This window comes from Stegodyphus dumicola, chromosome 7, assembly GCF_044657685.1.
Source record: "Stegodyphus dumicola isolate Sdum_Otavi_A_Nest chromosome 7, ASM4465768v1".
Taxonomy (NCBI): domain Eukaryota; kingdom Metazoa; phylum Arthropoda; class Arachnida; order Araneae; family Eresidae; genus Stegodyphus; species Stegodyphus dumicola.
This window is the reverse complement of record NC_140774.1, coordinates 87,456,349-87,482,775: the sequence shown is the minus strand read 5'-3', so window position 1 is coordinate 87,482,775 and position 26,427 is coordinate 87,456,349. Positions and strand designations below refer to the sequence as shown.

Sequence of the window (26,427 nt, the reverse complement as noted above, 5' to 3'; positions counted from 1 at the left end):
GCATCAGAAATTCTAAATATATGCTTCTACGCGGCTTTTAATTTTTTTTTAGCCCAAAGGGGCAATATGCCCAGAAGGACTATTAACTTAGTTTGGGCATTTTCGTTGATTCACACTAAGCGTTGTTTCACTTTTCAAATTGTTGCCACTAAATATTACAGCCCTGTATTATATTTAAAGAAATTAAATAATGAAGAACCTGCATAAATGTATGTATGTGTTCTCGCACTGTAATGTAACAATGGTACCTAGAGCCATCCAATTTTGAATAACGTAATCCTCCTCCGAATATGGGCTTGTGGGAAGCCCCAATTTGGAATTTGCTTTATTATCGATTCATATTTTGTAAAACTTTCAGGAATTTTTTGTTAAAAAATTCAAGGATTTCAAAAATAGCAATGACAACATTGTACAGAAATATATATATATATATCCCATACACAGTCTGTAGTATATATACATATATATATATGTATCCCATAGACAGTGAAATTCCCATACACAATCTCGCGATATATATATCTTCAGCGCGAGACTGTGTATGGGAATTTCTAAAGATATGGTCATTTTAAAATAATCTTGCGATATTGCTCTTGAACTGAATATTATGGTTTAAGTGCGAAAACCATGATATTTAATAAAAAAGGTAACGCACAAGACGTTAAAAAAACGGCCCTTTGGGCGTAATGTACAATCTGAAAGTTTTCTGAATTTTTTTAAATGTTGCTGTGGAATTGTACATGGCGTAAGTGCTAAGAAAATGATGCTTAACACTAAAGCGAAAAAGACAAAAAGAAAATGAGTTTGCAGAAGTGAGAACAAATGCAGACTGGTAGTCTGCGTGCTCAGCGAGATCGTGAAAAGCCTTAACAAATCCTTTAGGGCGACCGTTAAAATCTGAAAACTTTTCAATATTTTTCTTAATTATTCAAAAGCTAGTATGTTCAAACGTTTCAATATATGTTTTTAAATTAAAATTCTTTTTGAGATGAGCTTCAATTTTATTTTACAATAAATATATGGTTTTATAAGTTATCAATAGCAGAATTTTACTACAGTTAACTCGTTTCGGAGGTGTTACAGAGTAATACGGAGTTTTCAAACTGCAAGTCCCACCATTATTACCATTATTTAAATTAAAACTTACGCGTTAAAATTTTATAAAAAAGCATCCATTGAGTACACTTCGTAAATAATCAATTCGGTGAGATCCTTCTGTTCAGTTGCCAAGCACGTTTTTCCTTCAATAAATTGAGCATTCTTGAATCACATTCTCCTAACAGCGGGAGGATGAACTACCATCCCCCTTTGTATAAAGGGAGGATGGTTGCATCTTTTTAGGCAGCTAATGAAGCCGCCGACACGCTCTGTCACCGACGCCAAATATCGTTCGCGACCGCAGCTGCGAGAAGTCGAAGAACCCCTCTGTAAGCCCCTCCGACGACTAAAGTCCCGAAACCCACGTGATCCCCCGATGAGGGTTATTAATAGGGGTCGGCTTCTCTTTCCTTCATCCATGATTTATTTAGTACCAAGAAGAAAGCTCTTCATTGTTAACCCTTGTTTTGACAACTTCTTAGTTCTGGAAATACGTAGCTTGACAATTTATGGAATGCTAGGTGACATTCCTTTCCTTACTTCTATCCCTTCTTCAGGAGCTGACGAGTAAAAAGATGATAATTCGTACAGACAAGTTCAAAGCACATCTGTCATGACTCATAAAGTGTTGCATTCATTTAGTTTTTAATTCCGTAAATAGATTTTAAAGATATTTTGCTTGATTGTGCTCTCATGATATTACTCCTTTGTATGGAGTAAAGTAATAAGTATTGTAATCGTGTAAAATTTCCTGTTTTGTATATCAATGAAAACATCCCTTCTGATCGTTTCTGAATCCATCTGAACGATTTTTTTTTTCCCTGTGGCGCTCTACATACGTAAGGAATAAAGGATTTTTTATTCCAAAACGAATCGTAAAATTGATTTTTTCGTGACGTGTATGCGTACGTATGTTTGTAACTCAGAAACGAGTAGCGGTAGAACTTGAAATTTTGAATATGGGACTGTTATACATCTAGTTGTCAACCTTCCTTTTTATATACATTGACAGTACCAAAGGCATATATACTGTATATATACTATACTCACTCCCTTGACCGACTTAAAAATCCTTACCAGGCCTTTATTTTTGCAACCGTTGGTCATAGTCACATAATATGTTTATAATATAATTAGTAATAATATAGAAAATAGTAATAATAAATAGTATTAATTTATAATTAATAACAATTTGTTTATAACATAATTCAAAAATCGTTCAGTTTTTTAGCAGAAGAAACATTAGGTTATTTTTAAAGCAGGAGTGATGAAAAATTAGCAACGCCTTCGCCGGGAATCGAACCACCGGCGTCTGGAATACGCGCCCAGCGTGCAGACCACCACACCATGAAGGCATGCCAAGAAGGCGGGAGAAATGCCTTATATATCTATGATACAATTCATAAAAATGATGGATTTTTAAAGCGAAAGATGTAAATTTTCATTTTAAGCAGCCCTATTATTTTAATAACTGATAAGATCAGTTTCTGAATGAAATAAATATTAAAACGAATTGAGCGTAATCTTGAGTTAGCTTCAAAAAGGTCATTTTTGTACATTCAGAAGCAGGTGTTTTCTTTTGCTATCATTTTCCCGCATCCTATAAAATAAAATGTATAAAATAAAATATACAAAAGGAAAAACTTCTTAAATTACACACCTTTAATCAAATGCACTTACAAATTTAAAAAAAAGATGGGAAGAATTTAAATATATAATATGACAAAGCAGAAGGCGCTGCAAAACTCTCTATGAGAAACATACATCCGAAAAAAAAAAAAAATGGAAAAATAGTGTCATAATAGATCAATCTTGAGTGTATTTGAATGGCTGCAATAAAAAGAGTCATCAAAGAGTAAGAAAAAGTCTTAAAACGTGGTTCAAAGAACCTAAAGAAAGGTTTTCAAAGGGATTTATGATAGTTGCTGGTTCTTCATATAACGGCAAATTACAAAATAATGAGAGTGGGAGGGGGGAATGTAGGATCAACTACATATATTATCAGGAACATATTTTATACCCAATTTTTAAATATAAAATACCTTTTCTTTACCCCCAGTTCCATTAATCTGTAAAAATGCATCAAGAGAAAGCAAGCAGCCACACATTCAAATCCACTGTCAATTTTCCGGGGAAATTGGAACAAGAAGCAAATATCAAGCCCCTTCCCTTTCTTCACTCATATCCCTATTAGATATTCTGATGTGTCACCTATGGATTTTTGCACTTTTAAACTTTATAAGGTATTTCTCCCGCCTTCGTGGTGTAGTGGTCTGCACGCTAGGCGGGTATCCAGAGGTCCGTGGTTCGATTCTCGGCGAAGACAGGTCACATTTTTCATCCCTCTTGCTTCAAATTACCCTAATAGCTGTACGACTTTTAAAATGCGGATTGTTTAAACGTCGACCTACAACCCTCCTTGACTTTGGAAAGCTGTTCAAGAGGTATGGGATAAAATACCACTTCAAACGCTACAAAATTATCAAACAGAACATTTAAAACACAAAACGTTTAGATAAAATATTTCTGTATATACAAGAAAAATAGTTTAAAAAATGCACTAATAGTCTCTATACAATTATTTTAATCAAATGAAAATTAATTCCCTTTGCTTGTTAAAAAGCTATGATTGCTTTAAAAAAACGGTTCTAGAAATCAGCTTCGAAATATCTATGCTCACATCTATAAATATAAGCTTGAGTGGATAGCGATGCTTGCACAAAAACTTAGCGTTATATATACTGACGACTTTTACGAATATTTAGTGCTTAGACTGGGAAAAAATGACATCGAATAAAATGTCACTTTTTAATGGTTCTGAACACGCAGGAATTAAAATTGTTGTCTGAAGACTTCGGATTACAATCTAACAACTCGAAAAATTTACTTTTTAAGTTTCAAAAAGTGTAAAGGTCTAACTATCATAAAATTAAAAAACAAATTTAATCTTATCTTGATTTTTCAGATTCCAGCTTAAAACCTAAAGCAAATTTACGTTATGGAGTAATGAGGAGCTTCTTAGCCTTTTCATTTTCCCAGAAATTTAATGCATCGAAAAAAATTTAATTATTAAAATGAGCTGTTCAAAATGGGAAAGCCAAATAGCTGGCAAAGAAAAACTTACTATAGTGTTATTCCTCCATAAATCAATACAAAGTGAAGATTTCTACATCTATTCAATAAAACTTAATTTTTCACGATGATCGTTTCTGTTGTGCAAGAGGCTTACAACGAATATCATCCTCAAACGCCCACCAGCGACAGAGCGATTAAGTTGCTGAACACTGGTAGTTCGGTCCGAGGTTCGAATCCCGCGAACGGGCTGGCTGCATGGGCGTTTTCGTTGTTTTCCCATCTGTAACGTGCATACGAGACAGTTTCCCTTAGAAAGTCTTCCACGAAGGCATCCCTCCCCTTAGGCAGATAGCCCTCGAGGCTTTGCCATAATCACACACACACACATTCTCAAACAGCAATGTTTTAGTTTCGTAGAGGCACGACATCCCCTAGTTGAAAACTATAAACATCACGAAGGTTTTCCTTTGAATTATTGTTTACGTCGGAAATTCTTACCTTCCCAATGAGAAAGAATCGAAGATTTTAGCATGATGTTTGCAGTTGTGCTAGAAGATAAAGAAACTGTTGCAGCTGTTTATGGATTAGTGCAGAAATTTATGGAGAACTATGTATTTGGTTCATCGAGACGTACATTCTTATTCCAGCTCTCTTTACATTCTTGAGAGCATTGATAGACTCAATATTTTACTATATATGCTTAGACCTTTTTTCACATCATTTTGGACAACCTCAATTGTCCAGAAAAGTTGATCCCGTAAGACTATCTTAATAAGAGTGAATAGCGGAGTCTAAGGGAGAGGAATCTGACCAATAATATTGAGGCTTTATAACTATCTATGTCTTGTTAAAAAAATACAAGTTTCTTTCATTGAAAAGCTTTTCGCTCAGAAAACGGCATCGCATTAAATGGTGGAAAAAATGCTTTGATTTTGTTGCACTACAATGCGAAATACGCTGTCTCGGACGATATCATTTCATAGTTTTCTTTTACAAACAATTTGCTGAAGTTCTCCAACAGCCAAACCGAATGATTGCAGATTTCGTACTCATGACGTACAAAATCTGCAATAATTCAAACAGAGGAATATTCTCAATCTATGTTGAGTGTACAATGTGTTAAATTAAAGGAGCTATGGTAGATTCCTGAAAACAGCATACGGCAGAACATCAGTTATTGACCTTCATTTTACCAAATATCCAGTTATTCCAACACTCCAGTTTCAAATTTTCAAGATTCAGTCGCGAACCAAATTCGTGGAGTCTGGTAAAATATATTTGAAGAAATTTTAACAGACTACATTTCAGACGCTCTAGATTTCAAGAAATCATGAAAAAGTGGAGGAGGAGACCAAAAGTGTGGAATAAATTTTCATGTCTTCCCAATTACTCGAAATCTTGAAATAAATCCCAATAAGTTAGGATAACTGGCATTATTACTGCATTCCATCTTTCTAAACTGTATATGTATGAATAACCAGTTACTCTACGTTCTGAATCTTTACTGTCACTTCTCTCTTTCCGTTTTCCAGCCAGAATGCAAATGAGTTCCGTCTATTTAAAGAGAGGTTTTGAGATTGTTAAGTTAGAGAGTGTTCTGCCTCTTGAAGACCACGTTACTAAATTTGCTATTTTAAGATAAGAATTTGTGTCTTCGGCCTTGCATTATACTTGCCGATAGTTCATTCACATCAGTGAAGTTTCTGAGCCAACTTCGAGTTAAATTGTTCTGTGCAACCTTTATTTAAATTTAGTAGTTATTTGAATTTAGCTTTAATATTTGAATTACTACTTTCAGTTCCTCGCCGTAAGTGCTGTCGGGCGCATAAGCACCAGAAGCTACTTCTGATCATCTTATTGAGCTTAAAATAAAGGGTCTTTTACACCCTTCATAAGTTTCTTTCCTTACTTTTAGACTTGTCCATAAGTCACTTAACATCTACCGAAAGGTTAGTCACAGTTCCCATTGGTGAAAGACTTAAAATCTCGTAAACTATCTGAACCCTCCGAGCTTTATGGGTTTGGTCCTTAAATTCCAAATTTTCCCAAAATGTAACGAATATATGATATTTTCTTGAATATAATTCCAAAATGACCGCCCACTTTATACTTTGACTCATTTTTTTCCAATGTACATCCAACTTGAAGGCGGGTACATCAGGAATTGGCAGGAAGTTTCATATGTAACGAATGGAAAAATATCCTTCTTTACGGAATTTTACGTCCATAACTCTTGGAGGATTAAAACATTTAAGTAACTTTTGAACGTAGAAAACTTGATTTTAGGAAGTTGTGTCTGCCTACAAAAAAGTAACTGTGCCTTTTCATATGAGACCGATTATAATGCCCTAAGTGTAAATTTGGGGCTCTACTCTTATATGCGCCATAAGACCACCAAATGTGGTGATATGTGTTCTGCGCTGGTTTTTAACGCGATTCCGTGCTGTGGGATGGTTTAGTGGACGATGCTGTTTGTATTCCAAACCTTTTGACGTTAAAACCTAACTCTTTTGCTGCAATGGTTTAAATGATCGTTGGTTCATGTCGTGCGTGTTTTGAATGTTGCAATGAGAGATGTGGTGGCAAGATTTCAGTCGCGTATTTTAGATTGTGTGCAAAGTAAATTTAGTATTAAAAGGTACGATGTCTGAGTTGTTAACGAGTCTTTTGTTCACAGGTGTGTTCATGCGGATAGAAGTGCATTTTTGGAATTTCTGTGGGAGTCAGGACTTTTAAAACGGAGTTTGGCGTGTCCAAAATGCGGAGCTGATATGAGAACTCGGACGAAGAATGGTATTTCTGGTAGGCTTGTGTGCGTTTGCAGTCAAATGATTGCTGGTAAAGTATGTGGCTGTCAGCGGAGTTTAAGTTTTGGATCGTGGTTTTCACGCAGTAAGTTAACTTTGGAGGAAGTTATTATCGTTACTTTCGAAATTTTGAATCACAGAAAGACATGTGATGTAGCAAAATCGTGGCACTTTTGTTCACAGACGTTGTGTGACTGTCGAAATTTTATTCACGTATGTATTATGATAAGTGCATTTTATTTTATTGTTTTTATTTTGTAGAATGTTTTGTTCATTGCTTTTTTACTATGAATTTCTGTTGTTAATTAAATTGCTTGCAATTTATTTTAGTTAATTTAGTTTATTTTGTTGATTTGTGCGCAATACCTAGATTGTGCAATTCCTAGATTTTTTAAAGTTTAAACAGAATGCTGTGCACATAGTATTCTTTGAAATTTATTGCTGTTATGTTAATTTATTAAAGCGAGATGTGCGTAGTTCGTAGATTATTTCCCGCCCAGATTGTGCAATTCGTAGATTTTTTTTTTTTTTTTTTTTTTTTTTTTTTTTTTTTTTTTTAAGTTAAGACATATCCTTGTGTACATGGATTCCTGTCAAATATTTTTTGTTAGAATCTTTACGTTTTTGCTATCTACATTTTTTGTTTTTATTTCGGATTTTTAGCTTAAATTGTGTGTTCAGAACGTGGTTTTTGCATGTGCGAAAACCGCGTTTTTGGAGATATTTTAGGCTTAAAGTTCGAAATGTAGACAAAAAGTGTAGATAGTAATATGGCGCCGTGGAGTTTCTCGCCAAAAATGTGGCAACCTGAGGGCGCATATAAGAGTAGTTCCAATTTTGGTAATCAGCTTATAAGGTATTTCTCCTGCCTTCTTAGCAAATATTTCGTGGTATAGTGGTCAGCACACTCGGCGCGTATTCGAGTCCAGATGAGGACATTGCTCATTTTCATCTTTCCTACTTTTAAAATTCCTAATGACTCTACAGTGGCGCCCGAACTAAATAGGTGGTGAATGCTGATTCTCCACCACCAGGATTTAGCAATTCGGTCGCTCTTCTAATCCGCAGTCGGCCTTTAAGGGGAGGAGTATATAAGGTATTTCTCCTGCCTTCTTAGCATGCCTTCGTGGTATAGTAATGAGCCCACTCGACGCATATTCGAGAGGTTCGTGGTTTGAGTTCCGGTGAGTGCATTGCTCATTTTTCCTCTCTCTTTCTTTCAAAAAATACCTCATGTCTCTACAAGCTGTCTTATCTCGAAACCTATAGCGAGAATAAGTCAGTGTGGTGAGCTTTATCGATTTATACTTAAAGACGTCCTACAGAAACCAATAACTTGATTAGATGTAAGTAAATTCAGATCTTTCGGTATCCAGTCATGGGCAAAAATACATTACAAATGACATCGCAAAGGATAAAATCTTTAAACAAAATCCATTATTTTAATTTTAAAATTCGTCAAATTTACTGCGAGCTGGTAACAGATTTTGAAAAAATTCGCAGAAATCGGTAAATAATACGTTTTATTCCAAATTAACTTCATTCAAAGATTATTGTCCATTCTCTCTAATAATGCAAATGTTGAAATTCTGTGATGACTCTTTTGACTACTTTAAAAATAGAAATGGCTAAAAAATTCAGAAAAACAAACGTAAGGTAATTAAAGTAAAAAGAAAAGTCTATATCAAATTGTAAAACTATAAAATTGTTATTGTTATCCCAAATACATTATAAACAACATTTAAAAAAAAAAATGTTTCCGTACAAGAGGTTCAAAAATTGTTTTAAAAGATCGACTTAACAGAGAGAATTAAACTAACTTTAATTTATTAACAAATTAATTTTAAAGTAAAACGCAGGTTAGGTACACGTATTAAATATAACAAAAGGGCAATCGAAAAAATTCTAAAAGTTTTCCCATTTCTAGCGGCAATTTAGTCTAGTGTTAGTTTGTAAGTTACTAATATGTAAAATTTGTGAAACTGTACCATGAGTTAGCAAGTTACTAAAATGTAAAATTTGTGAAATGTGTTTTAAAACGTTTTAACCAAACAGAAAGAACTTTTTTTTTATTTATTATTTATCGTGGTACCAGGAACTGGAATTTCGAAGGCGTGAAGGCTTGGCTAGAGACGGGTTATAAATATTTAAAATGGGGAAATATTCTACGGGTATTGCAAAAGAGGTTGGGTGCACAGCTAAATAACAGAAAGGTTAAACACATTATACAATTTTTAAAGTTCTGAGTTGAGAAGGAAAGACAGTAAAAGAATTAAGATTGATCGTAGAAAATTTCTGAAGAAGCACAGTAAAATAGTTTCCTTGTTGACTGATTTATGGAACGTTTCTAAGTTTTTGTCAGTTTTAAGAAGAAGAAATATCTTCGGAAAGGATATATATATTTAAATTTTCCATTCAAATCAGTATTTCGGCACTCAGAACAAGATGGCAAAGAGCTTAAAAATATGCAGTTCAAAATGAGAGCGAAAAATCAACAAAATAATTAAGATGGAATACAGCAAAATTAATAAGGATTGAAATAAAACGGTTTCCTTGTTGACTAATTTATGGTATTATTCTTAAACTTTTGACTAATTTATGAAATTACGAAACATTTGGAAAGAATATAAGTAGATATAATTTTGTTTCGAAGTTTTTCCTTGTCACATAACTCTAGGGAACGAAGAGAAGTTTATTTTGGCGCGACACTGCGTATGGCAAAGGAACCATAAATAAGTTAAGGAACAAGAGTACAATTCTCGATATGTTTCGGTAATAAATCTCTCTCGTATCAGAGCTTCTTAGTTTGTAAGTTAGTCAATAATATAGTAGATATATGAGAGTTATTTGGCATTAGTTCTACAACTTAATTTCTATTACAATAATATTTTTAAGAAACGTATTGGTTGACAATTTGTATGGATATTAATTTGATGCCTGTTTACGATTCATAGATAAGAACGGATCATATTAGCTGTATTGTTGCATGTGACTCATATACGTGAAATGCTGTTAAAATAATATTGGCAATTCAAGTCGCCCAAAATCAGCAGCATCTGTAAATTGGAAAATTTCACTTTTGCTGATAATTTCAAAGGAAAAGACTGAATACATTTTGCGAGACAAACAGCAGAATCTCGCCACTTAATCAACAAATTAATCACATTTTATATAATTGTAACAAGCGATTAGGGAAGAGAGAGCCTGTTAAACTACCATTACTAGGATAGTAGATATCCTAGTTTAGCCCTCATTTCCCTAATCCCTTGTTACAATTATATAAAATGTGATTAATTTTTTAAATAGTTCAATATATTTTTTAAGTAGTTCTTAAGCGTTCTAGTTCATGTTCTGTCTATAGTATAGATTAACCAGATTTTCTTCTATTTCGCATTGTATAACTGTAGTATTTTGTGAAATTTTTGGATAATGAGAGTATATATGAGTTTCGAATACGACACTTGAAATAGCTTTATACAGTAGAAAATGTTAAGTAATATAGGTATAAAATGAAATTGACTCGTTGTAATAGTTTGCATATGAAGAATATAAACTTCTATTTTCGAAAAAATAGTAGAAATGTATCCAATCACGTGATAGGCTTGGTTTGTCTTCAAGTTCGACTGAAGTGATATAACTTCGGATATAACTTTACACAAGAATTCTAAAATTTTCTATGGGAATTGAGATTTTGAAAATATTTTTATATTTTTGAGTCTGTATCATAGCACGTGAGGTTTTCAAGCTTTTATGAAATATCGTTATTATTCATAAATTTTCTAGAACGATTAAAAATACTTGAAAGTTTTAGTATCATTCGGGACACACCTGCAGTTAAACTCTCATAGAACTCTCTAATTAATGTTAAATGATATATATTCTTTGAAAAAGATTGGTAAATGTTCTATGAATCTACGAAATAGTGAGATTTGTGGTGTCAAATGATAAAAAAATCTTGTATGAAGATCAGTATATTTTCACTCTCATTATCGAAAATCTCTTCTTAAATTCTGAAATGATGATGGTTTTACTCTTATTATTTTCAGTATTTGGTATTTTATGAATTCAATGACTGTATAGATGTACTAAATTTCATCGAAAATTGAAATATTTTATTAATTTGTTGGGTTTATTTAAATAATTAAAAGTAAAAGTGCGGCATGTTAAGCAGTTTCATTTAAAAATATATCTGTATTTGAAAGCTCTGCAGATAATTTGCCTTACTGAAATTGATGTATATTTTTAGAAATATATGGATAATATGATGCTATGTTACCATCTGCAGTGTCTTGTTTCTTTGAAAATAGAGTCTAAAGTTATTCTATGAAATGAATCTTCTTTCTATAGCAGAATTTATTAGTATTTCTAGAATAGGTATTGGAAACAATTTTTCTGTTTTTGTAAAGCTTTCTGAAAATAATCAATGTATTTCTCAATAAAATAAATTAAAATAATCAAAACTGGAAGTCTTTTACACAATATGAGTATAATAGCCCCTGAAATATCTATTGAAGTCGTCTAAAATTTAATTCGAAGGTGAAAATTGTTGCATGCATGATTAAAAAGTATCAAAATTTGGTTTGAAACTGAACCACTGAGTGACAAATATAGATCTAGTTGTAATTGTTTCAAGGTCTTTTAGTAGAAGATATCCTATTTTTTAAGTAAAGTTATTTTCTTTTTCCATTGAAAGTAAGTCTAAAGCTAAATTTATGGAAAAGTGAAATATTCCGGCTTTGTCTGTTAGGAGAAATGGAAAAATGGCAGTTTCATTGAATTTTCTCTTTCATATAAACGTGTAGATTTAGAAAATGAAGGAAAATTCCTGAAAACATTTTTCATTACTTTACTCTTAATTCTTAAGAGTTGATAAGTTATCATAGGAATACTCTTTTTAACCACATATTGCTTATAGGAAATAATTTGTTACTCAGGTTTTATAGTAATCCTTTATAAGATTTCACATTTCATGGAAATATGCCTGAAGTTTTACTGTTCCTAATGAGTGGGATTTTTTTAGTGAGTATGTGGATCTTGGATATTTAATTGCATTTTCTCCCAATAATGTTTGTGACTAATCTAGCATAAATATGTTTATCGTTTAAAAAATCCTAATGTAAAGTTAATTAAAATTAGTTTAAATCAGTATTAAATTATCTAAAATGCTGATTACACTACACAATGATTCCTGGTTTTATGTGTATAGAGACAAGTCTAGATAAAGTGAATTTCAGGTTTTTCCCACTGATAGTAAATCTCAAGCCGATAAGAATCTATTAAGACTCATTTTTAGGTACATAAGTTGCTTTCTATAGGATATTTTCTCAAATTTGTTGGAATTCTGGGTAAAAAGGCTTAAATTTGGTAAAGGTTCTATCCTCGTTTTGGATAAAACAGTAAATATTCTATAGTAGACAATGTTTCTTTCGTATTTAGTTCTTAAGAAAATAGTTCTAAGGTAGGTATTTGGTGCTCAGAAAATTCTGCGGGAGAAGATGAATGATTTAAACAGCCTTTGGAGTTGGAAAGTTGAATGATCTTTGGAGTTTTCGCCTGAGAAAACGTAGAAAAGGGAAAAGGTAATATTTAACAGCATTAATTGAATTACACTTCTCGAACATGCATAGAAAGTTCCTATAATGCAAACTTATATGTACTGTGATGTTGCGTGGTCCCAACTTGCCCGCAACAGTAGTAGTGACTGCTATGAACTGGAAATTACACAAACTCTTAAGAAGAGTTTAACTGCCTTTTTATTCCACTTTAGAAGTTACAGATGCGTTCACTTGACGCTCACAAACTACGCCGACCCGGCGGTTAACTAAAAATCGAAAAGTACAGCTAAAGATAAATAATCAGGATGAATAAATAACAAGGTCCTACCTACGAGGCTCTATAAACGTGACTAACTTAACCGCGTTCTAAGATACAGCTGAGATTTTAGCAAACTTTCTGAATAAGAAGTTGAAAGATTCAACTAACTGCCGAAGTAGGCTCACAGGCCGAAACGCGCGGTTCTAAAATTTCTACCTAGCAACTTTCACGCTCGTGAATCAAGAAAGCACACCTACAAACTCGTTTCCCTTCTATTTAACTCAAAAATACTTCCGCTGAAAATTTGAATACTTTGCGCGTTCTACTAAAATTTACATACTCTGGCATTGGCAATTCCAGGGGAAAGTAAAGGCTTGACAGGAAAGATAGCTTAAACTTAAAATAAATGTTAGTTAAAATAAATATAAACCCTACATTTGCCGCTGCCAGAATTTGGTAAACTTGGAAGCAGGTCCTAGAAACGACCTGTTGAAAAGTTTCCACATTCTGAACTAAAATTCAAGAGCATCGTTTACATAAAACAAACTGTTTTCTCAAAAATTAGAAAAAATTTCTGTAGATACATCATTTTACCATCTCTTCTTACAGGAACCTTTCCTGGACTTCAGCAATCAATCCTTTCTCTTCCTTCCAGCATCTGGAAGGAATAAGTATCAGTATCTTCTAAATACCTTATAATTTACACTTTCTTAACACTGGATAAAGTTTTTGTTTTTGATCGTTTTATATTCCTTAATTACTGCTTAATTCACATTCATTCAAGTATTCAAACATGAATTTAACTTTACCCTGGCTCTCCACCATGTGTGGTGTCAAACGGGAATATTCGTGTTTTAGTATTGCAACACTTCCCCTAACCACAATGATTTGTTAGAATTCAACGACCAAATAGACACACCTTAATCGACATACTGAAACTCGATGAGCTATGTTTAACATTCTTAAAATTCAAGTGTAGGTGGAGAACCCTGCAAAACACATTCATTCTAAATTCCCCCTCATTCATCTTTAGACATGCAGGCTTTCGCTCTAAAGCATGATTCTATCTACTGTTGAATACTTAATTTTGAATTCATTTCTTTCGAGTATTTACTTTTAGCATCTAAAATTTTATGCTTTTAGACTAAATTCTACTTTTACATAACTTTCAAGTATTTACGTATATTTACAAAATTCTAATACATATGATTTTTACAATTTACCATACAATGAATAAGATAAAAATAAAATTTTTACCTCACGCTTTCTTCGCCAAACTGGCGGCACTGAAACTAAATTTCTCATTAATACAAGAATACGAAGTTATTTTACTTTCGGCCAAATTTTGGCTTTAACATAACAGAATTAGTCTTTCGACCAACAGGAACTGCTTGCTCTTAGATTTTATACTTATAAAATAATACTTTTGCCTAAGCTAAATAAAGTAAAACAAAACTAAGTCTCAACCGAGATAAATTGACTTCCGTCAAAACATAGAGCTTCGTATTTACGCATAAAATTTCGGAACAAAAGAAAAAATTTATAGAAGATTTTAACTTATCTTTGAGTTTTTGATGATTGGAACTCCGACATCCTTTTCTGGCAGAACTGCTCCCACGTTATGGAATTCATCGAAGTCAATCGTCTCCTTTGGGTTCTTCGAGTTTCGTCCATGGTGATTTTTCTTTTTCGCCCTCTGTACGCCGGCCTCTTGGAGTGGTAGTCGTCGGGTTCCTGTCTTTTCCGTTTTGCCCCTGGACGGCTGGTCTTGGCGGCCTCCGGTCTGGAATCGTGCTTGAATTTCTTCTGTTGGTGGTGGTCTTTTCGTTCCTCCTGCTGTCTTTTTGTTCTCGTGAATGGCGGCCTTGTTTGCTCCTGACTATCTGGCACTGGAAGTGGTTTCCTCGACGCAGAATTTCTACTGCGGGACGTTGTAAGTGGTCTTTTCCTCTTACCAAAGATTCTTTACACGGCGGCTTTGATTTCTTGTATTTCTTAAATCCTGGAGTCTGAACATTTTCCTTTCTTCTTTTCGGGACCGTAGCATGACTTGTAGAATGGCTAGGTTCCTCTTCTGTTCTTTGCTTCTTGGGTAGTGGAGCGGGTGGCGTTACTTCTGGGCCTTCCACTTTTTTCGCGCTTGAGTCCTGCAAGAAACTTTTAAGGATTTCAAAATCATTTTGATTATAATATTTTTTCACCTGGTCGGGACTTGCTTTACAGATTTCCCCTCTCTCGTTCTTAAGGTACAATACGACTCCCTTGATTTCCTGAATTACATAGGGAACTTCAAATTTTGGAGCAAACTTTGCAGAAAAATTGTCTGGGGCACTTGATAAAGAAAATTTCCGCTTTAACACTATCCCCAACTTTAAAATCTGCTTCACGGCGTTTTCGATCATAGTACAATTTCTGTCTATTTCTTGCCGTATCCGAACTTTTAACCGCCTGGTCAATGAGTTTCTGTATATCTTTTTGTTTGAATTCTTGCTCACTTTGTTGCACAAAGAATAATTTATCTAGTGGCGTAATTAACTTCCGTCCTAAAAATAATTCTGCTGGAGTTTTTCCCGTAGTATCATGATTTGCTGTTCTTAAAGCATAAGCTAATTCATTTATGTAGCCATCCCAGCGCTTGTGATGTGTGCTAACATAACTTATTATTTTATGATTATTATTTTTACAATATTTTTATTAACTCTTTCTGCGATGTTTGCCTGTGGTCTATACGGAACCATTTTGATTTGACGTATGCCAAGCCCAGTGCAAATGTTTTCAAATATTTGGCTAACGAATTGTTTCCCGTTATCGCTAATGACTTTTATCGTGCACCGTATTTTAAAATGTATCTGTGTAAGAATGCATCTGCGACTGTTTTGGCTGATGCGCGTTTAAGTGGACCAATTTCTGTCCATTTTGAAAAATGATCTACAATTACTAAAAGAAAACGATTTTTATTTAACTCACTCTGGGGGAAAGGACCAAGAAGATCTATGCCTAAAATTTCATTCGGAAATGTAGCGCAAATGCTATTTAAGTACCTGGCCGGGCTGTAATTAATATCATTTATTAACTGACATTGATTGCAGGACCTGACATACGCAGTTACTATTTTGTATAATTGCGGGAAATATACCGCCTCGCGTACCCTTTTTAAAGTCTTTCTGACCCCTAAATGACCCGCTGTTTTCGCGTCGTGTAATTCCTTCAAAATACTTAATCGAAGCGAGGTGGGATGACTGGTTTATATTCGAAATTTTCATTTGTTGTTTTCGTATAAAATAATAAATTATCTATTATTTCATAGTCTTCTGCTCTACTTATTGAATCGATATCTGTGTGTTCAAAGCTTTCTGGGTCTTTCAAATACGCATAGATACTTCCAAATTCAGGATCAGCTTTCAATTCAGCAATAATTGTTTCTCTAGAATCTAAAATTTTTGAAGTCAACACAGCGCATTTGAGTTCATTGCCTTCATCGTCTAGTTTTATACGAGATAGTGCGTCAGCAACATTGTTTTCCTTACCCGGTTTATATTTAATTACTAGGTTATACTCTTGAAGTTTTAAAGCCCATCTTATTAACCTGGGCGTTAGGTTTTTCCCCGAGTAAAGTCTACCAACAGCCGCATGATCCGAAAAGACTGTTACTGGCGCTTTGCCGAAATAAACTCGAAATTTGTGTACAATACTAATATTAATACGGCTAATGTTTCTCTCTCTGTAGCTGTATAATTCCTTTGTGTAGGGTTTAAAGTTTTACTAAAAAATGCCAAAGGATGGCCATTTTGCATGAGAACCGCACCTACGGCATACTCCGACGCATCTGCTGCAATTTCCAGGTTTTCGTCCCCTTCCGGGAATTTCAAAACAGGGGCATTGATGAGCGCTTCTTTTAACCTTTCAAATGCAGTATTTGCTTCTGCTGTCCACGTAAATTTACTTTTCTTTATTTTAATTACTAACAAGGGTTCAACAATATTCGCAAAATCTTTTATGAACGACCGATAATAAGAACATAACCCAAGGAAAGAAGAAAGTTTCTTGGCGGTGTTGGGAGGTGGGAAATTCTTGATGGCTTTTATTTTTGAATCCTGAGTTTCTATACCCTTTTGCGAAATTTTTTTACCCAGATATTTAAGTTCTTTGCGAGCTTGCATTTTGATGCGTTAATTGTAAGACAGGCCTCTTTTTAATAATTTAAAAACCTCTTCTAAGTCTTTAATATGTTGTTCCAACGTACTACTCGTTGTAATTATATCATCTAGATAGATTAAAGTCGATTTTCCTAAGACAGGCTTTAGAACAATGTCCATACCTCTCTGGAATGTTGACGGGGCCCCACACAACCCAAAGGGCATGCGTAAAAATGCATAAGTGCCCGATTTTGTGATAAACGCGGTTTTATGTATGTCTTCGGGTCTCATAGCTATTTGATAGTAGCCAGACGTTAAGTCCAACGTAGTCATGTATCTCGTAGACTTAATCTTTCTAATAATTTCCTCTATAACCGGCAAAGGGTAAACTGGGAACTTAGTAACACTATTAAGCTTTCTGTAACCGCCGGGTCGGCGTAGTTTGTGAGCTTGACGCTCACAAACTACGCCGACCCGGCGGTTAACTAAAAATCGAAAAGTACAGCTAAAGATAAATAATCAGGATGAATAAATAACAAGGATGAATAAACCTACGAGGCTCTATAAACGTGACTAACTTAACCGCGTTCTAAGATACAGCTGAGATTTCAGCAACCTTTCTGAATAAGAAGTTGAAAGATTCAACAAACTACCGAAGTAGGCTCACAGGCCGAAACGCGCGGTTCTTAAATTTCTACCTAGCAACCTTCACGCTTGTGAATCAAGAAAGCAAATTTACAAACTCGTTTCCCTTCTATTTAACTCAAAAATACTTCCGCTGAAAATTTGAATACTTTGCGCGTTCTACTAAAATTTACATACTCTGGCATTGGCAATTCCAGGGGAAAGTAAAGGCTTGACAGTAAAGATAGCTTAAACTTAAAATAAATGTTAGTTAAAATAAATATAAACCCTACAGTACAATTATTGGAAAATGGAACACTTATTTGGGTGTAATTGTACATTCTAAAGGGGTTATTCTTCATTAAATGGGTATTAGTAAGGAATATTTAACTGATATAATGAGTATTTATGAATAAATTTTCTGTATTCGAGATGGATGAAAGTTAAAATATTCAAAAATATGTATAGCGGAGATTTTGGTAAAATGTCTCTTACTGTTTCTTTCTTTGGTTCGTTCTCTAAATATATATATGTTGTGTACAGGTATGGTATTGTTTCACAAGATTTCGTTCATAAGAGAATAAATTGGTAAATAAATTAATGAAAACTGACATTCACGAAAGAAAATCCTAGTATAAGGAATTAAAAAATAGACTACATATGTGATTGTCTAGGGAAATTTAGTTGGAATTGGACTAGGTTCGAAGAAATGTGTTAACATTATACACTAGAAATAAAATTATATAGATTAAACAAAATTTCAAGAGCTTAAATAATAACCAATGGGTAAAATCAATGGTCATTCACCTCTCATTCAATACTGAAAATGTTTATCACAGGCATTTCTTTTGTATGTGTAATTTAAATAATCGTTAATTTTACGTGAAAGTTGTCAATAAAGTCAGAAATACCCGTACTTAGTTGCAGGAAAAAGGCAATAATGTGAAAATTTTCATAGTCGATACATTTAAAGTTTAAAAATAATAGTATGCAATGCAGTCAATTATAAAAAAAAATACTGAAATGAAAGGTATTAAGCGTTCAAAATTATAAGAAAGACTTCAGGATGTATACATGAAACTGTGAATATGGTTCTAAAATTATGCATGAAAGTAGTGAATTCATTCTAGAAATGCGGAATCTTAGTTAGCTTAATGAGAATCGAGATTCAAAACCGAACATTGATAACATTGAAGAGCTTAAAAGCATGCATTCAGATAAAAATGATGTAAAACTTTAAGGAAATATCAGAATGTGCAGGAAATATTAAAATTTGAAAATGCGATGAAGTTAATAATGAGGTAAAATTGTACAGTCAGTCATGGTAAGAGTGCTACAGAATGATAAATTGTAGAATTGGCAAATTAAAATAGTACTATAAAGACTAAATAAGGGCTATTTAACGCATTGGATATAAATAATAGTTATCGGTTGTAAAATAAAATGCTTAATTGAAAAATATCTCTATGTTTATGACATCTAAATATGTAAATTTAGCTGAAATAGTAAAATCAAATGCGTGATTACAATCGAAAATTATAAAAAAAGAGTTAAAACTTAGAGTATGTTGGAACCTAGAAATGTAAAAAAAATCTAAAAAGTATTAAAATTATATCTAAAATTAATTAAAGTTCATGTATATGGTAGGAAAACGTAATAAACAAGTTCAAAATTAGAGTACGTTAAAAATTGCGAAGGTTTGAAATGTACGAAACAAGTTAAAAATAATATCTAAAATTCAATACAGCTTATATAAAGTCAGAAAATAGAGGCATTAAGCTAAAATTAAGAGCCTGTTTGAAATGATGAAGGTTAAAACGTATGAAAGTAGTTAAAAATTAAATGAAAGTCATGTACATAGTGTGATAATATAGCAAATTAGTTAAAAATCAGAGTATGTTGGAAACTAAAAATGCTAAAAAGTAGAAAATAAGTTAAAATTTATATCTAAAATTAAATAAAAGTATATGATCTGAAAATATAAGAATTGTGTTAAAATTAAGACTATATTGGAAATTATGAAGGTTAAAATATATGAAAGAAATCAAATAAAAATCATGTATATAGTGTAAAAATATAATAAATTAGTTAAAAATTAGAGTACATTAAATATTATGAAGGTTGAAATGTATAAAACAAGCTAAAAATTTACATCTAAAATTAAGTAATATAATAAATAGAAACGCAGTACTGAATAATTATGCTCGTAAAATGCAACAAATGAGTTAAAAGTACTGGGTTAAAAGGCATGAAAGAATTCTGGGTAAAATGGAATAAACAACAAAAATAAGGAATCGAATTAAGATTACGGAAAGTAAATGTGGTACTATGAACAGAAGATTTAAGAAATAAGGTATAATTCTAAGTATATAGGAAATCATAAGTATCATCATCTTAAAGTATACGAAAACATAAAAAAAATTACATCTAAAATAAAGACTTTCTGAATCAATCACTAAATTCAAAAATAAGCGCCGTTAAGGATACCAAGGAAATAACCATCATACACGTTGTAAAATAGCTGGAATACAAAGAAAAAATACACAAGCTGAAAATTCGTTAACAAAACCTTCCGAAAATCAAGAAAAGATAATCTCTTATCAAAGTGGGATGTCATCAGTTATATAAAGAATCCTGAAACACTCTCTGTGGGAAGGGACTGGCACCTGGGTATTCAAAAAAAAAAAAAAAAAAAAAAAAAAAATGACTGTGAAACTGTGAAAGAGAGACCCTCAGGTGTCAGAAAGCTTTCGGTAAAAGCCTATGTGTGAATGATTATATATATGTGTGAAACTAAAGGATGAAATTTATTTTTTACAATTTTACAATATTTTTAACAGTAATTTCTTTCCAGAAAAGGACACTGTCGCGTCGTCATAGTAACCTACGCTTTCCGTTACCACGGTTGCCACTCGATCAAACCTAAACTTTTAATGTTGCCTAATAAAATTCCATGCCAGCAGCATGCGAACTCCTCCACAATCTCTACCTCTTCCGGTGATACCATGCATGACGTAGCCGCCCTTCCGCAAACGTCACTGACCACACCCGCACCTCACACCCCAACTCACACCGCAAGTGCAGGTGAACTGTCATATTCTATTCACTCCATTTTCTGTAAATCAAACTGATTTTCTTATGCCTCTTCAAAAATTAGAAATGCTACCTTTATTTAAGTTTTCACCAATTTTTCTATATGTTTTTCACCAATATCTTACTATATGTAACTTAATGTTTTCTTGCATAGCTTTCGGGGTAACCAGCTAATGCTTTGAATCATTTCTGTAATTTTATTACCTTTTAAAAATTTGGCGAATTAAAGAATGCATAGATTTCCAACCAACTTGAGAACAATCTAATATCACATTGATAAATATCATACGCTGAACTCCAGTTAATGGAATCAATAGTTGAATCCTCTTATCTAATTAACTGAACAAGATAGTATCTGATTGGCTGTCCAAACCTTTTATATTCACACGCCACTTTCAAATGAAGGAAAGCCTTTTTTATCAACTTAAGCAAGTTATGCATTCCCCCCCCAATTATTCTGTCATAACTTTTGACAGAACACAGATAACAAAAGAAATTAGATATATTACATTCTTGATTAAATAATCCTTCAAATGATATTTAGCTTAATGCTAGCTTCCTAAAATAAGGTGATGCTATTACATTTTTGAGCCATCAGCCCTCAAAAATGAAATATCTCCAAAAGAATTCCACAATTTGGCCACTAGTGTATATCTATCCATATTATGGGCTAGAGTTGTACGTCATATTCACTGAATAACTGAAAAGACAGTGTCATGGTAAAAAAAAAAAAAAAAAAAAAAAAAAAAACCTTTTTTTATAATTTTATGATAATTTAATTAGAATTCTATAGAAAACAAAACTCAGATTAGATCGTTGATTAAAACAAAGCACGTGGGGCTATTTGGTAAGTAACTGAAGATCATTGCTTAGAAAGCTTAATAAACAAAACATTTTATTAAATTATACCTGTGATCCTTTAAAATGTGGCAACAAAGGCTTTTACATTCGAGTACATTGGAAATCAAACTAAGAGATGTTTTGCTACCATCAACTGCACAATATTTCTTATTTGTTTTCTGTGCAGCATTTTATTATATGTTAATAGTGTTTAAAAAACAACATCAAAACCAAAGGCAAAATTTACACACGTAATAAATTTTAAATTGTTTTTAATGCAATTTTCATTAAAATATTTATGTCCTTGAAAGTTGCACCTTAAAATATAATATAATTCTCTGTTAGTATCGAAATGAAGCAGCAAGTTTAAATCAGTATTCAGTGATGCTGCTGATACTTTTAACAAGTCCTGAAGATGATTAAAGTTATTAAACTATTTACGCATTACGAAGCTTTTCGTCATTAATAGGTTTATAATAATAAATTCTACTAACTATGTGCGGGCCCCAAGAGATAATCTTGAGTTGCCAACAGATCGTCTCTTTCCAATATCATTTTATGAATTAAAAAAAATATTTTACCTGAGAAGGCATAAAAAGTAATACTTACACAATTGCATTTCTTGCTGGAGGAATATCTCCAGCTGCCAGCTATCTGTTGCTTTCAGATGCAAGAGGTTACAGCGGCCAAAAACAGAAACGTGTGCTTTACGATCGACTGCATATTTTACAATAAAGCAAACTAACCAGCCGGCTTTGCTTTCAGAATCTCTCTAACAAGTCAGAAAACAGGACAAAAAATAAATCCTCCCTCGCGCACTTTCTTACCTCTCAACTTTACTTGACAACTTGCCCCCCTCCCTTTTACGAAGAAAGATAAATGCTACTCAAAATAAAGACATCACTATTTTTTCCTTCCTCCTAGGGTTGCCACGGTCCGTTGAATGATCTGCTACGGCAGAAGAGCACGTCACTACTAAGTGTAAACATGAGAACTAATGTGTTATGTGACACACGGCGACACATGGTAGAGATTATGAGAACTCCTTGTCTCGGAGAGAATCGGTATCTTGTATTTTGAACCGCGCTGCTACTTTATGCTGTTTACGCGGTAGTTAAGGAAGCATGTTTATGGGATGGATATGTTATACGAGGAATAGCTGAAGCTGTAAATATGCTCGATTATTATTTTTTTCGGCTGCCGGTGTTTTGTTAGAGTGTTCTCAAGTACATTTATCAGCTCTAGTAATTAAGTAGTTGGTTCCAGAATAAACACTCTTGGTATTTTCAAAATAAGTGAAAAAAAAATGCGCGTCAATTTTAGTAAACTGTGCAATATCTTTTTAACCGTCTCTTACCGTAGGATATAGTGAACCATCCACAGTTCCAGATCGCCATCCACAGTTCCATACTATCTAAGAGGACCATCCAAGGTTCCAGACTATCTTCCTCTTCTGTGGGGGGCGCCCGCTTTGCAAAGGTTATACATATTCTGTAGCTTGTGTTCTGCATTACACATTGATGCATTATGGATTTTGCATCACGCAGTATGGGATAAAATCTTATGTGAATCGCTACCCAGGTGCAAATGTATTTGGCTAGAGTTTTATTTAAATGATTTCTAAAACTGTGCCCTGAATTATTAAATTGTCCAGTTTGAAAATACAATGACAGCTATTTCTGTTCCAAGTTTTGAATCACAAAGTCGACTTCAAAAGAGTTCTATTTCAGTAAGCGCTTAATCTTTCCATAGAGCTGAAAAGGTAAATAATTATTTTTTTTTATTTTGAGGCTGATGGCATTACATTTTTTCCTTCAATAGCCCTTTTTATTTGAGGGCACATAGCATACTGACACTTTAAGAGAGGAATAGAATGCAATAGTTGAAATACACTGGGCATTTAATCAGCTACAGATAGAAGTGGGCGAGACACCAGAAATTCATTATTGATAGTACAGATATAGTCCCATCCCACTAACTGTTCAGCTCTGCCCCGGGCTTTACAGGGAACACACCGTGTACTGTTCGAGGGTCTCTTGCCTCCCTTTCCCTACCATTAGCCTCTCGAAAGAACTTTCAATGTATTTTGAGTGCCCCATCACCGCAGAGACACTATATCTTTACAAACATTCATGCTTTCTCCGAGATTCAATTTTAGCCCATTTATCAGCTTAGAAGACATTGAGATGAAAACAGCAAAAACGACTAAATCCACAATATCACGAATACTTTGCTCAACTCGTGCAACATAGGAGTTCGCGGCTGATCTGGATCCCTGCTAATGGTGGTACATTAGGAAATGAAGCAGATAAACTAACCGTACCGGCAGCTAATAATTGCAGCTTTTTAGAACATTCGGAAAAGACGTCTGTCTCCTACCTAAAAAAGATAACGATGGAGATGGGCCTTTCCCCAAAATATCTGAAGCATTTTGGGCTTCACTTCGGGCTTCATTCGAGCTGGGCACTTCGGGATTTGCCAGTGCGGAGAGGTAGTTTATTCACCTTTTCTTACTTGTTTAATTGTTTTTACAAAGATTGTGTTGGATTCACTATTTTACAAAGTTTACATTGAGTTAATATGATTAAAGGCGAGGGGGTCGGACTGCCTTTTCTCAAGTGAGAAAATAAAATCCACTTTAAAAAAATACATATAACAATTTTAAGATTGATTTTAAAACTTGACGTAAGAGCCACTTTCTTACTGAATTCTAAACAGCACTTTTATTTCAATTCATCTCACTTAAAGTCATCTTACTTAGCTTAAATTCATATTACTAAAAGGCTTTTTTGTCATAATAATTCTTACTTGAGTAAAAGACGAAACACCTTCGCATTTATTAATTATTTTTGATTGATAAAAGGTTGGTTTGTTCCCCTTGAAAATTCATCTAATTTCAGGTCAATGACGATAATTATTTCGTTTATCATTTTTAAGTTTAATTATACATTTTTAAAGTTTCCATTTTAAATTCCTTCAAGGTTCAATTTTTAAATGTGCTGATAAGTTACTTTATTTCAATAGAATTGTAACTACTTTTGTCAAAGGAGATAATATACTAAATAATCTATTAGGAAATAAATTATTATTTTATTACTTTGCAGCTTTTGCGCAAGTATTAAGCAATTTATTGCAATTAATTAAATTGTTTACTTATATATATATATATTACAGATTCATTTCAGTACTGTATTGGAGAAGGACTGTAAAAACAGTTTTATCAAGTGATTATTGGATTTCATCTATTAGTTGTTTTCACGGTATGACGAATTTTCGCCACACGAGGTACCCGTTTGTACAATTATAATGCTATTTATGATTACTGGCTTCGTTTTAGCACTGCAGTACTTTCAACAATGCTTTGGAGCAGCTACAAAAAAGTTTCTATTAGCTAATAAAATTATTATAGATACTGAAGTTGGACAAAAAGTACTCAGAAGTAAGACCTTTCAAGAAGAGAATGAGGATATTATTCTCCCAATGACACGATTTGGATAATTGTATGATCTTGAGTTTCCCTTCTGGTGGCGAAATAGACGTTTTTACAGATGGTTCTGGAATTGATGGGGGAGTAGGTAGCGCTGTGGTCATTTATTTTCATGGAGTGGAAATAGACAATGTGAGAATAAAATTTAAACCAATGAATTCAGTTTATCAAGCAGAAATATATGCACTGACAGAGGCTTTGAATTGGATTAATAAAAAATTAACATTTCGATGTTTTATAAATATTATTTATACTGATGCCCTATCTGCGCTTCAGGCACTCGCCCAACCAGATCATAAAAATCGACTGATGAAAGAAATAAAAGACTTGTTTAAAAAGGCCGAAAGAAAACATATTGTTAAATTACACTGGGCGAAAGCACACAGTGGAATTGTCGGAAATGAAAAGACGGACTCCCTTGCTAAAATGGTAGCACTTGGAGATGGGACCGATAATTTTGATATCCAAGATTCAAGAAAAAAGACCATTGCTAAAATGGAAAACTGGATTTATACAAAATGGAATTTTTGCTGGGAGTCGTCTAATAAGAAAAAGAGTTAATGAAAACTATAAAGTTAAACAAGAAGATGAACATTATAAATAACGTTGATATAAATCAGGTACTGACTAATCATGGGCTTTTCCCTGCCTATTTTAAGCGGATTTATCTACAGGATAAAGATAAATGCTTAATTTGTGATAAGGTTGGGGACGCCAGGCACTTCGTCGATGAACGTATGCTTACCCGGAGTGCAAGAGAAAAATATAGAAAGCATTTTAAGGAAGATTTTAAAAGGAACTATTCAAATTTGAAATATTTTGCAGAGACAATAATGAAGATTATAAATATGAACAAAGATAGAGTTGGAATTCGGCACTGAGAGTCAAATTTTTCACTTTATATTTTTTTCCCTTATATTTGCTTTTTTGTGCCCTTATAATAATAATAATAATAGTAGCATGTATTTAATCAAGAGTTTTTAGGATGTATTGCTTGCATATGTAACCCGGTTTAAATGGTAGCAACATATTCGGTGTTTTGACAATATGCATATGTTGTATATAATTGAGGCTTTTCATTGTTTTATTGTTCATGTACGTAATCCAATTTTATTTGTAATAAGCACATTTTTTTGTTATGTTGAAAAGACTATGCTACTACATCTGTGCTCTAATTATTTGATATATAAGTAAGACGACGCATTCGCCCATCTTGAAATGTACTTAATACTGCTTTTGCAAGCTGCACTAACATTATTTGCATTGGTAATATAAAATCAGTAACTATGGGTCAATATGCGACTATAAAAAAAAAAAAAAAAAAAAAAAAAAAAAAAAAAAACTATGCAACACAACTGCCGATGTAGCTTAACTGAATATTTAACTACGTATCTAAAATGGGTCTTGTTGACAATGTAATTATATATTTTTTTTTAATTTTGATTTCAATTAA

The 26,427-nt window shown here is 33.2% G+C and overlaps 1 long non-coding RNA gene across 3 annotated transcripts in view; it reads right to left on the bottom strand.

Annotated features, from left to right (window-relative positions):
• LOC118198225 (uncharacterized) overlaps window positions 1-22,307 on the bottom strand; it is a 421,825-nt gene extending 399,518 nt beyond the window's left edge. For all 3 annotated transcript variants that reach the window (XR_015041881.1, XR_015041882.1, XR_015041887.1), the window contains exon 1: window positions 22,097-22,307. This is a non-coding gene — a long non-coding RNA (uncharacterized LOC118198225). The remainder of the gene's footprint in view (window positions 1-22,096) is intronic.
• Between the last annotated feature and the right edge of the window lie 4,120 nt (window positions 22,308-26,427).